Consider the following 12,942-nt stretch of genomic DNA (forward strand, 5'->3'; position numbering starts at 1 on the left):
TGTAATAATAGGTGAGATAAGCTTGTCTAGGATACTCAGCCTTCTCACCTTGGCTCCAAACAGTCCGTTTGACCAGCAGCAGTCTTTAATGCGAGCACCCCTACTCACTGCTGGGCCCCAGTGACCAACTAGACTGGGGACTGTCCTGGGGAGGCCTAATCTACTGCGGTCACATTCCTGGCAAACTGTAAGAAAAGACCCAATTCCCCAGTGAGCCAAAAGCCATCCATTAGGGCCAGGGGTCTGAATGAAGTTTGGCATCTCAAGCCATAAAAACCACCAGTCAGGCAATAATAGTCAAGGGTAAGGGCAAAGTGGATGCAGCTGGAGGGCCACCTGGGAGCTCACATTCCTGATTCGAGAGCATTCAACCTCCTACCTTCCACAAGCTACACCTGTCACATCACTGAAACCTTTAGGTGTAAACCTGTGTTATTTTAAAGTGAGCTGGGCCATCACTCTTGATCAGAAAGATTCATATAGATACCCCATATGTAATGCAGCTCTCCTAGCCTGCTTCCCCAAATCCAGCAGCCAAGGCTGTGGTCCAGAGGGCCTCATCAGCAGGGGAGGCAGAGGGTTCTGGGGCATCTCTTCTCTCCCCTACCTTGGAAAATTTATACAGATTAAGACAGAGCCGTCTCATTACTCAATCTTGCTTAACTCCAGTGTTTCATTTGTAAAGGAGTTGTTTAAAGATCAAATAAAACAATAGGTCATGCTTTGGTCCAGCATCTGGCACACCATAAACATTCAGTACATGGTGGTGGTCTGGCTGCTAATACCATTTTTGTGCTCTGCAGAAGGCAATATTCTTTTTTTAACTTGGCACCCAGAACTGACACCAGCCTGCTAGAAGCAGCATGACTAGGACAAAACAGAGTGATCTTTGAGTCTGCTAAGCTTTTTCCATTAGAATGGCTGCCAGACTAAGGTTCCTGGTCAGCGCTGGCACAAGTGACCTTCTGAGCTTGTTGCAAATTTGGTTCTGGTCTGGATTCTGAGATTTACTGCTTCTTTCCAGGGCCCAAAGAGGGAAAACATTTGGAAGACAGGGAAAAAGGAAGGGAAGGAGGAAGAGGAGTGTGGAGTTGATGGCAAGTGCTGGTTGAAATCTCTAGTGAGACACAGTCTTCATTCTCTGCAAAGTCAGTTGCCTTGTTTACATCTCCCCTGGTCTCAGCACCCCCCATTCCCAACACTGGCGTAACAAGAGCAGAACTGAATCACAAATAGGAACCCACCAGATCCCTGGAGCCCTGGGGCACATCACGTCTGATCTGGTGTTTCAAAATGTCAATGACTGGTGGTGGTGGTGGGTAGGGATTGGTGAATAAATGTCACAAAAGCTTGTAGGAATGTAGGGAGAAATTTAAATATAATAAGACAGAACATAAAATACAAACATAATCTTGCCTGCAGAGAAAATCACCATTACCATTTACACAATTTCCAAATAGTCTTTTAGATAATTTGGATCATATTCTATATTCTGTCTGTGGGTTTTACATCTCTATTTCAATTCATGTCATGAGCATCTTGCTGTCATTGAAATTCATTGAAAACATTATTTTAAACAGCTGCCTAATATTCTCTTGTAAGGATATACCATAATTTATTATGGAACATTGAGTTCAGCTTTGACCTTGATTGCTAATTAGCACCAGCCAAAGGCCAGGAAGCTACCCATTTACTGCGTCTACTTCCACGTGAATGACTCGCCATGATGCCTGCCAGGGTGCAGCTGCCGTCCAGGCAAACATTCCCTCGCGGAGGAACTCAGAGGACAAGTGGAAGGAGTGAAAGAGCACTCTTAGCACAGAGAGGGGAAGTTTCCCACTGTTTGGTGACTTCCTGTCTCTGCCTCATGTCTGTGGATGATAACACTTGGCCCAGGCCAAGGTATGCGATCGATGGATCAGGCTGGGCACTACGGGGTGCCCAGGCCCTCCGGCTGAGCAAGGGGGACTGAGCTTCCCTAAGTGCTGACTGCACATTGGCCATGGATTGGGCAATGGCTCCCTTGTTGCCTTCAGAATGTAAAACTCTTACAAGGATAAATAAGTCAGTGCCATATTGTTACCTGATTTACAGTTGCCCATTTCCCCAGAACAGCAGGGAGCACTTCCTCTGAGGCACAATTGTGTAAAAACCCAAAGTGCACGTGAACCTCACCTGGTTAAGTCATTAGGAAACGTGGCCGGCCCCTCCTGCTCTGATGGCCCCTGGGTGGTGTCCAGAGTCCGGGTGACAAGAGAGGTTTATAGCCCTGAGAGGAATTGGGGCGTCCTCATTGGAGGAAATGACAGATGTGGCTGGCCGAACCACCTGCGGGCCTTGGGAAGGTGCATTTTTCTGACACATGTTCTGTTTGCAAAGTATTTGACAATGCTGACTTTTCTGCGAGACACTGCTATCACCTCCATAACAAAAGCAGAGATGAGACTTGCCCAAGTACAGGGCAGCATTCTGTAGGGGAATGAGAAAACGTGAACTAAAAAGGAATATGAAATGGAAGTGTGGAGAAACTCAGCAAATCTGAACAAATATTTTACCTCACCAGGAATCAATGAAATGCAGTTGAAACTAAATTATCACATTTCACCTATAAAACTGAGAAAAAATTATTGTAATAGAAAATTGCCAAAGTGGGCAGAGAAGATGTTCTCGTATGTTGTTGGCAGTGGCATAAATTTGTATTTGGTGAGACACAAAAACTAACGTCCAAAAGTCAACCCATTTGGTGGGCTGCTCAACATCTTGTCACTTAGCCTAAGGAAAATATCAGGGATGTCTGCAAGAATTTAGGTAGAAGTGTATACATGCTGTGTGACTTGCAATGGCAAAATATTGAAAACAGCTTAAATGTCCCCAAATAGAGAATGAGTTAAAAGAATCATAATAATCGCAAGTGAAAAAAATAATAATAATTGCATGTGATGGGTATACCTAATATGTATGTATATGTATTAGAGCTATCTGTATGATGTAATGACATGTATATCACACACAGAGACACAGAGAGACTGGCAGAGAGAGATGAAGAAGAACAGAACCAGAGAGACAAGTGAGAAAGAACCAAATACACCCAAATGTCAGCAATAGCCTGAAGTCTATCTCCCCACTCGGTGGCAGTTTGGAAAATGCTCCTTACTACCTTTATACAGTCTGTCTTAGCTTAAGAACAAGCCCAAAGTAAATGGATGGGGCTTTGAAACTTTGTTTAAAGTGTTGATCCAGACCTGGTCTAAATGGTGTGAATTACTTGTGCATTGGTGCATGTTTATTGATCATAAACCTAAGGATTTCAGACATGGTCTGGGTCTTAGTTTCTCTTAGTGGGAGGGTGAGGATTTTCCTCACTTAAAGTTCCCTTAACATCATCAAGGGAAAGGGCAGCATATTGTAAATGTTTCAACAGCCTAATAGAAACCCTGTGTTCTTGTAAGAAGACTAAGAGGTGAACCCAAACCTGGACTTTCTTTGGTTTTATCTGAAATTACATCAGTTCTGCTAGGCAGGATGTCGGATCAGCAGCTATGTCGCTCGTTAGATATGTTCTTAACTAATAAGAGAAATGGAAGATGAATTAAATGATACTGAGCCAACATTTGCTTAGTAGCTTGGTATGCAGAAATCTTCCAAAACAATGGGTCTCTCAAGAAAAAGTAATAAAGCGTTGTCAATAGTGAAAAAGCACTGGAGCCAGACCTACACATTCTCCACTGTGCCAGTTGGCCTTTCCTCGTGTTTGATCTTCCAGGACCTCTGCAGGAAGTGTAGGTCTGGCTCAAACACTGCCATGCATAAGGGGCTGAAGATGCCTTCCTCACACAGGGGATGTGAGAATTCTATATATAAACCTAGCTCACCAAAATATGTATGCCCTACAACCCACCAATCCAGTCCTAGGCATATATCCAGCAGAAGTGCTTTTGTGTGTTCACTAAAGACACATACTAAGCCACTCATAGCAGCACTATTTGTAACACCTCCAAACTAGAAACTAGCCACATGCCCATCAACAGTAGAATGGATAAGTAAATTGTAGTATATCCACACAATGGAATCCTATTCAGCGATGAGAACTGAACAACCTAGAACTACGTATGCCACAATACCATGTTAAGAAAACCAGACACAAAATAATACAGCTGTTGGAGTCTACTTATAAAATTTTCAAAAAACAAGTAAAAAGTAACCTTTGCTGTTAGAGATTCACCTTCAAGGGTGTTAGGGACTGGAAGCAAGACTGAGGGGGTCTCTGGGATGCTGGTAATATTCTGCTGTTTGATTTATGTAATGGTTACATGCCTGGTTACATGCCTGTGTTCACTCTCCAAAAAATTCATGGAGCTCTGCATTTAGGATGTTGCAGTGTTCTGTATGTATGTTATACTTGAAGAGAAAGTTAAAAAGAAAACTAGCTTGGTGCCTGGCACAAAATGGTATTACTTATTAGCATCATTACCATAAAGCTCTTACTTAATGGCAAAGACCTAACTCTGAGTCTATACTAGGATGGGAAATGAAGAGGAGGGTAAAAAGGAAAAAAAAAAAGAGGGGAAAGGACAGGAAGGATGTGCTGGACAGACCCTCAAGGTGCCCCCACCCATGATCCCTGCTTCCTGCTGTTCGTGGACTGGTGTGATCCCTCCCTTTGAGTGTGGGTAGAACCTGTGACTTGTTTCTAACCAATAGAATATGACAAAGGTGATGAGATGTATGTGACTGTGTCACAAAAGGTAATAGTGCCATCCGGCAGGAAGCTATCTCTCCCTGGCAGGCTGTGAGGAAGAAGGGGCCACATTGGGAATCCCCACATGGCAAGTCCCTGATGTGGTCTCTAGGTGCTAAGAGCAACCTCCAGCCAACAGCCAGCAAAAAAGCCTGAAGTCCTCAGTCCTACAGTCTGAAGCAACTGAATACTGCCAATAGCCATGTGAGCAGGGAAATGGGCCCTTCCCCAGTTGAGTCTCCAGATGACAGTGTAGCCCTGGCCAACACCTGGATTGCAGCCCCATGAGACCATAAGCAGAGGATCTAGCTAAACCTGCCTGGAGTCCTGACCTATAAAAACTGTGAGTTAATACATGAGGGTTGTTTTAAGTTTTCAGTAATTTGTTACACAGCAACAGATAATTCAAGAGAGGCCAAACAGCCAGATCTGGGTACAAAATGTATCTGATGAAATAATTTGTGGCCCTAGATTTCAAAATTTTTCCATTTAAAATAACCCTGTGATATGGAAGTCTCTCAGTGGGGCAAAGCTGGTGTTGGCCATTACTGAAGTCAACAATCAGACACACCTGGGTTTGGATTCTGACTCTACTGACATTTGACCTTGGGTATACATTTCTTTACTCTTCTGAGTCTCAGTTTCTTCTGACTAATGGGGAGCATGATATTTTGCATGGCAAGAGGCACACAACAAAGACTGGTTTTCTTTCTTCCTTATAAAATGACATGTTGCCATACTCAAAAGCAAAGTGTTTAGACAGAATGAGAGATACTCTGGAACATTCTGTGCCCAGCTGAAGCAAAGGAATAAAATTAAAGCTACTGTATGAAGAACTGGAGCAAGATTTCCTTTGGTTTCTGGTTTAGAGCTCCCTCAGAAAGAAGGCCCCCAAGTTAAGAGCTTCCATTTTGAGAGAGCAGCACACACACACACACACACACACACACACACACAAACATACTAAACTACACCAACTCACACACACAGATCAATATGTCAGGGCAAGAGAGAAAGAAGCAGTCAGGGCAGTTTGCCAAAGACAGAATCGTTGTGTGGGCTGTTGAGCTGTATTTCTGGTCCAATAAATCAATCTGCCTTGAAAGAGTTCCTCCGACTCCATGACTGTAATTGGAGCTCCCTTCCTCAGGGGCTGTTTGTTACGTTCAAGGTCAGGTGACAAGTACAGGTTTTCAGAATCAGGCATAGTCAATCTTCACCTGCCTCTGGGAAGAGCTCTACAATATCTGGAGTATTAGCTAAAAGCTAGTCCATCCGCAAGCTGTTGAAAACTTGGTAGGAATAGAATTGAGTTAACCTCTGATTTCTTTCCTTGTTAGATTTCTAAACTCACTTCAACATTCACTCTAGGATGCCTCCCCTAACCAATGTCTCCATTAATTTGGAATTTGTTGTGTCTTACTGTAACAGAAGTAGCTGGACACCAGCCCCCCAAAAAGCCAGAAAATATTAACCACTGCTTTTTATTGGGTCCCAATTCTATGTCAGGTACTAGACCAACCATGTATTTCACCTGCATTACTTCACTTAAAGCCACAACACTAGCTGTGTGTGTTCATAATTGAGGAAAATGAGCCAATGACGTTAAACAGCTTACCTAAGGTCACAAAGCTGGGAGTTAATACAGTCAAGATTTGAACTGAGGTCTTTCTCACATCAAAGGCCATGCACTAAGCAAGAACAAGTAGACAACTGGATCCAACAAGTAGACAACTGGTTATATCATAATCAAGGCGCACTAATCGTTTACTGATTTATGTGTAGGGCTGTACACGAACGTGAAGCCATGATCCCTAGTCTCAAGGCATCTAAACTCTAGCGGGGGGAGACAAAAAAACATGCATATAAAGGGTCACTAACATCTTAGGGCCATGTGACCGCACAGAGCACACCAGTGACATGTGATAGGGAGACAGCTGCCAGTGAATAGGTAGGGTCAGAGAGTATTTCCTCCAGCAGACAGACTTGAGCCAGAGTGATTTTGCCCTAGACTTCATTGAGAAGAAAAGACTCTTTGAGTAAAAAGGATGAAGACGGCATCCTGCTTCCTCCAGGCGTAGGGGTGTGGCAAAGGCATAGGGGTGAGAATGGGAAGATAGAGAGGGCTGGATTTCCACTGGAGAAACCATATAAACAAACTCAGGAACACACAGTTGGCTGGGAAGAGGATTTGTGAAAAACAGTGATGGGAAATAGGTGGGACAAAAGGCTCAAGGGGAAGGAACATCATGTCTGGCTGAAGGTGGGCTTTGTTCTACAAGCAACATGGAGTTTGTCTGAGAAGATACTACCCCAGAAGATTTTACACAAGTTAAGGATGGCCAATCCCTTAACTTGTCTAAGTGGCCACATTCACAGTGTTGGCAGAGACCATCCGAGGCAAGCTTTTGGGCTGCCCTCATCCCCTCTCTTGGCTCTCTCCCAAAGCACTCAAATGAGCTCTTCAGAGGTAAAGTGAGCTAGAATGGGATGTTGTCTCCAGGAACCAGTTTTTCAGACCATCACACCCAGCTGTGTGCCCTGGCCAGGAGCTGGGTGTCAGTAGGAAGGCTATGGGGCTTCTTCTGGTCTCCATAGAAAGCCCTGTCACCAGCAGCCTCAATGCCAAAGGCTCTTTGGTCACCCCTGCTACAAGACAGACTCTGGCTGTGGGGCCTGAATTTGGGGAGATCCAGTTGGCAGCCTCCACTTTTTCATTAGAGATGTTTGTAAAACCTTGTAAATGTAACAACCCCTAGAGCCTTTCATTCCAAGAGTAGTCTGGACAACTGTGCCGTGGGCACCTGCTCTAGGACTGTGTAGCTGACCTATATTTCATCAAGGATCAGGACAGGATCCAGGGGCTGGGTTTCCCCCTGGAGAAGGTGGAAATCTGCTCACTGTATAAACTGGAGCCCATATTTGGAATTGGGAAGAAGGTTAATAATAGTAAACAAACTTCCTTGAAGGGATGGCCTAAAGGGAAACTGGTTATTAAGAGGGGAAAAAAAAAAAACCCAACACCACTGCTTTTACAGTAACTCTCCTCAGTCTATAATGAGAAAACCTCTCTTCTGTATAAACGACCTCCTAATGTGAGTCACCCCAAGACCCAGCTCCCAGCCCTTAGTCCAGGAGGCAGGGGCATAATGGAGCAGTCAGGTGTAAATTATAGGAGCCCGCCAGGACAGGAAGCAGGGTGAGTTATAATAGTAGAGTAAATTAATTTCACATAAGTGGGATTAGCAGTTAAATAAATAGCAGCCCCACCACTAACCCTGTCTGGAATGCTGAGTGTCTGTCCCCTGCCAGGGGACAGAAAAACCTTATGGCTGAGCAGGAATTCGGTCACAACACGGTCACCTACCCGCTTTTAAGGACAACTCCTCTAGAGAAGTAAGGCAGAAAAATGTTTGTGTTAGAAAAGACATTCCAAGTTAAAAAAAAAAAAAAAAAAAGATGAGATGTGAACTGCCTTCTGTTGATGGTTCGGCTACAGTTCATGGTGGCTGCGATGCCCCATGAGTCAACAGAGCCCCAGATGCAAGCTGAGCAGTGGGGGAGGGGTCACCCAGGATTGGGGGCAATGAGTTCTACAGATGGACCCCTGGAGTTTCCATTCCAGGCTGAGAATGTGTTGGTTTTCTTTTTAAATTGTCAACCTCTTGATTCCTTGTTTGGTCTTTTTAAGGCTTCTGCCTTTTCACAATTTGACAGAGACCTCTGTTCAGGTGAGTGGAGTACTTGGGTTTGGGGGACCTCAGAGGCTATGGGATGTGGTGGGGAGACCAGGGTTTGAACTAAGCCAGGAAAGGGCAGGCTGGACTGGAATTTCAGCGTTGGCTCCAAAGTAGGGTCAGTCATACTTCATGCAGTTGTTGTGAGGGTCTAAATTATACTAAGTCAAAAGCAAAAAGCCTCTAATCCTAGTTGTGACATGCTGAAGATGAACGTGTAAATAAATGGCAGCTCTCTTTCCCCCTCTTTGACCTTCCCATGAAACAGTGGAGCCAAATAAGAGGATCCATATTAGACACCAAAGAAGATTATATCAATGCCAAAATCTTAAGGTGGGGAGAATTAACTACCCTTTAGGTAATTCTCAGTAAGGACCTCCAGAGATGCTTCCTGAAGCTGTGATTCTTTCTCTCCATTTGTTTAGAACATTAAGCCAAGTCAAATGGACTTGTAGACTTGGCAACAGCGGGGAGGGCATTACCATCAGCCCTTTACAGAAACATTTGTATGGGGCCAAAGACCACCAACACCCTACCTATTCTATATCTCCTCTGAGTTTGGTAAATTAAGGGGCTGAGGTATAGGGGAAGAAGATGAGAATGCAGAGGAACCAGATGAATTTGTGGTACTGAACCTGTTGAATATTCAATATTTGTGACTCACTTCCTGTGTATCTTAAAAGAGAAGAACCTGACATTATCCACTTGATTATAAATGAATGCCCTCTGGTCTCAGAAATAACCCTACTAATTTTATTCTGCTAACCTTGAGTGTAAGATGAAAGTTATTAGAATAGCACAAATCCAGAAAAACAGGGAAGCAAGCCACCAATTAAGGTTCCATAAATAATAGGGTGACCAATCAGGCCAGCTTGCCCAGATTTTCTTGGTTTTAGCATTGAAAGTTCTGTATGCCAGCTAAACTCTCTGTCCTGGGCAAACTGGCATGACTGGTCACTCTACCATACAAGTAAACTGTATGGGATTAAGTCCATCTCTCCCTTAGCAATAGGGATCTATGAGCCATTGCTTACTGAGCTGCAATTCATTTCTATATAATGTCCAGATAGTGGACAATTACATAGGCCAAAAATACCCACTCAGGACAAACAAAAACCTGTCATGGCCTAAAATGGATAATGAGGGCACAACCCAATAGTAATTTATAAATAAAGAGTCTGAATAACAACAACTGAAAACCACAATATAACAACTGCTAAAACACCAAGTAAAAAGAATCCTTCCAAAAATCGGAGAAATTCTGCGCATGTAAAGTAGAGGAGGAAAAACAAATTGAATCCTCAGTAAACTGTGTGAACACTAATTTTAGTTTATGAATACCAAATTTTTGTGGGTTACTGGCAAATAGCCTTTAATTGCATGTGAGGAGGAAAGGCCATGAAACGTGTCCGCGAGTCATCTGGGAGAAACCACAGAAGAGACTTGCATTTTGGGGTCAGTTCATCGTCATCACAATGACATTTAATTCCTACCAGGATAGCACAGGCAACACCATGAAAGTTGCTGCTTTAGCTCACTTCATAAATGAGAAAAACAAGGCCCAGACAAGTTAAATGACTTTTCCAAAGCTCTAACGTCAGAGAGATACCACAAAGATCTTCTTCATGCTATAGAGCTGTGTCAGGAAGGCAGATTTTTAGATACTGAATCTGTCCTCTTTGGTTGTCCCTCTAGATGTATCTGAAATAGTGAAAGGATGAATTCAGTTGGCTTCCACGAAGATATGCTTGAAGTTCTAACCCCACTATCAGCGACTGCGACCTCACTGGGATAGAGGGTCTTTGCAGACACATCAAGCTAAGAGGAGGTCATTAGGGTGGGCCCTAATCCAATACGACAGCCCTCCTTCCTTTCCTAGAAGAGGAAAATTCACACACATGCATGTACACACATAAGCACACAGGCACACAAACGTGCAAGCACACATGCATGCACCTAAGTGGGCACACACACGCACACACACACAAACACATACACACATGTGACTGTGCTCTAAGAAGATACAGATGCAAGAGGGAGGTGGAGCTCTGAGTCCAACAGCCACAAGCCAAGAAATGCCTAGGGCTACTAGAGTTAGGAAAAAATCCTGGAAGTATCCTCCCCTAGAAGCTTCTGAGTGCACCTGGCCCTACTGACACTTTGATTTCAAACTTTGAGCCTCTAGGCCACAAGAGAATAAATTTCTGTTGTTTTCAGCCACCTAGTTTGTAGTACTTTGTGACAGCAGCCTGGAAACTAACACAGGACCCCAAAGTAGCTCCCAGCCTCCGGGGCCTGGGGATCTTCCCTCTGACACCTCTCCTAGCAGCTGGTTGGGATCAAAAGATGAGGCAGTTCTTCATCAGCCTCTTTTTTGTGAATTTCCTATCTGCTCTAGCAGCATTAGTGAGCTTTGGGGCCTTCTCCCGCTGGGTGGGCACACATCTCAATCAGAGAGAGTGGCATGATGTCAGGGCCTGTATCTGGGTACCAGGAGGGTGGGGGAACCCTGGTGGGCACCCCTCCCCTTCTCCGTGAGGGTGCTGTGCTTGGCCACATGCTTCCAGCGTGACCACTTGACATTTTCCTGTCCACACACCATTTGGCAAGGGCAAGAGATTCGATGAGCCGTCCTGCCCTTCGCTGTTTGTTCTAGGACAAAAGCAAAGAGCTCATCAGATTACCGAGGGACAGCTGCCACTTCAGAAACTGAGAAGTTTGCACACTATCTTGCTTTTATGTCTAACATCTTCTCAATGCAACATATAGAGTCGGTTGGGTTACAAACTACTCTGCCTGTAAAATTCTACCCAGAGTTAACCCATAAACTTCCATGGGAAGGCACCATCCCATGGAAAGTTGATAGCTAGAAATATTCACCAGATGCAGAGTTTGATCCTAATTTTATAAAATAAAGGTACTTACATGTCTATTTGTATATCAAGATATCTGGGAAGAAAGCACCAAAATGTTATTTATCCGAGGTAGAAGTATGAATGTTTTTATTTTATTTAGCTTTTATTTCTAATAATTTTTTTAAAGATTTTCTTTATTTACTCATGACAGAGAGAGAGAGAGGCAGAGACACAGGCAGAGGGAGAAGCAGGCTCCATGTAGGGAGCCCGACGCGGGACCCGATCCTGGGTCCCCAGGATCAGGCCCTGGGCTGAAGACGACGCTATACCGCTGGGCCACCCTTAACTTTTATTTCTCTTCTAATATTGCTACATTAAACAAGCAGGAATGATGTAATAAAGCTAACCAAATAAAAATTCTCCCCTGATTACAGCTCTTGACCACAAATACCGTTACAATTCTGATGCTTGATAGCTGAAAACACCAAGAGCTGTAATAACATAAAAATACGTAATACAGAACATTAACACTTTCTTACTCTAGCAAGGAATAAAGAGGACTTTTTCCAGTGAAGCACTTTTTTTTCCTAGTTGGGATCGTTCTGTGTTTATAAAACTGTGGTTTCACTTAAAGTCATAACAAGCACTTTCCCATGGTGTTCTAAATCCTCCCATTCATAATAGTCATAATATCCAATAGGTGCAGAACAGTCACATCCGGTATATAAACTTTCATTTACCTGCATTTTTAATGAACCTCCATCCAGTTTGATTTGCCCTCATGGAATGGCAACTTTCCCTTCTGCTAAAGTTGTGAGAGAATTTGCAAAAATCAATTTAGAGCCAAGATGCTTTTAAGTGTTGTCTGGCCCATAACGTTGGCTGCACCTGGTCCAAGGGAAGAGAAGGCTGGTGGACTCCCGCCCCCCTGCTCCTGCCAATGCTCACAAGATGATCAGCTGAGTTGCACCTCTTTGTCCAACATTTGAATTTAAGCTTCTTTTGCCCCATGCCAGCCAGCTTGTAACCAAGCGCTCATGCTACTGTTTTTCACTTTGCTACTGGCCTTGTGGGACTGAAAGTGATTTTGAATATCAATTGAAATTGAGTAAATGAACACAATTTTTGCTCCCAGGTCTCCATTTTCCTAAAATACCAATGATATTTTCAGCTTGAATCCTGCCCTCCTTTCACTCATGTGACATCCTTGTCTTTCTGCAAGGAGGCAAATATGCGGCATATGTCACATCATTCCTCATTCCTTTCCTGTGGCCAAATCACCAAATGGTCACTACTTTCTTTCGGCAATGCCTGGCCACAGCACTGATTGGTGTGGTGCTGGAGACCGAAAACTATGTCATGCCAGGACCTGATCATGTTTAGTGCCTCTTCTAGCGCTGGTATTCTGTGAACCCTACCCATATCTCTCCGCTTTTACCTTTTTAATTTAAAATCTGAACTGTGTAATATCATAAACAGAACATAAAGTCTGCAATCACACAGATCTTGACCTGAGAAATCATGGTAGAAGGAAGAGAGTCTCCCAGGACCCACCAGTGTGGGGCAGGAACAGCCTAGAAGCTGAATAAGAGGATCAGAGGCACAGAGTTGA

Source organism: Vulpes lagopus, chromosome 2 (assembly GCF_018345385.1).
Source record: "Vulpes lagopus strain Blue_001 chromosome 2, ASM1834538v1, whole genome shotgun sequence".
NCBI lineage: Eukaryota > Metazoa > Chordata > Mammalia > Carnivora > Canidae > Vulpes > Vulpes lagopus.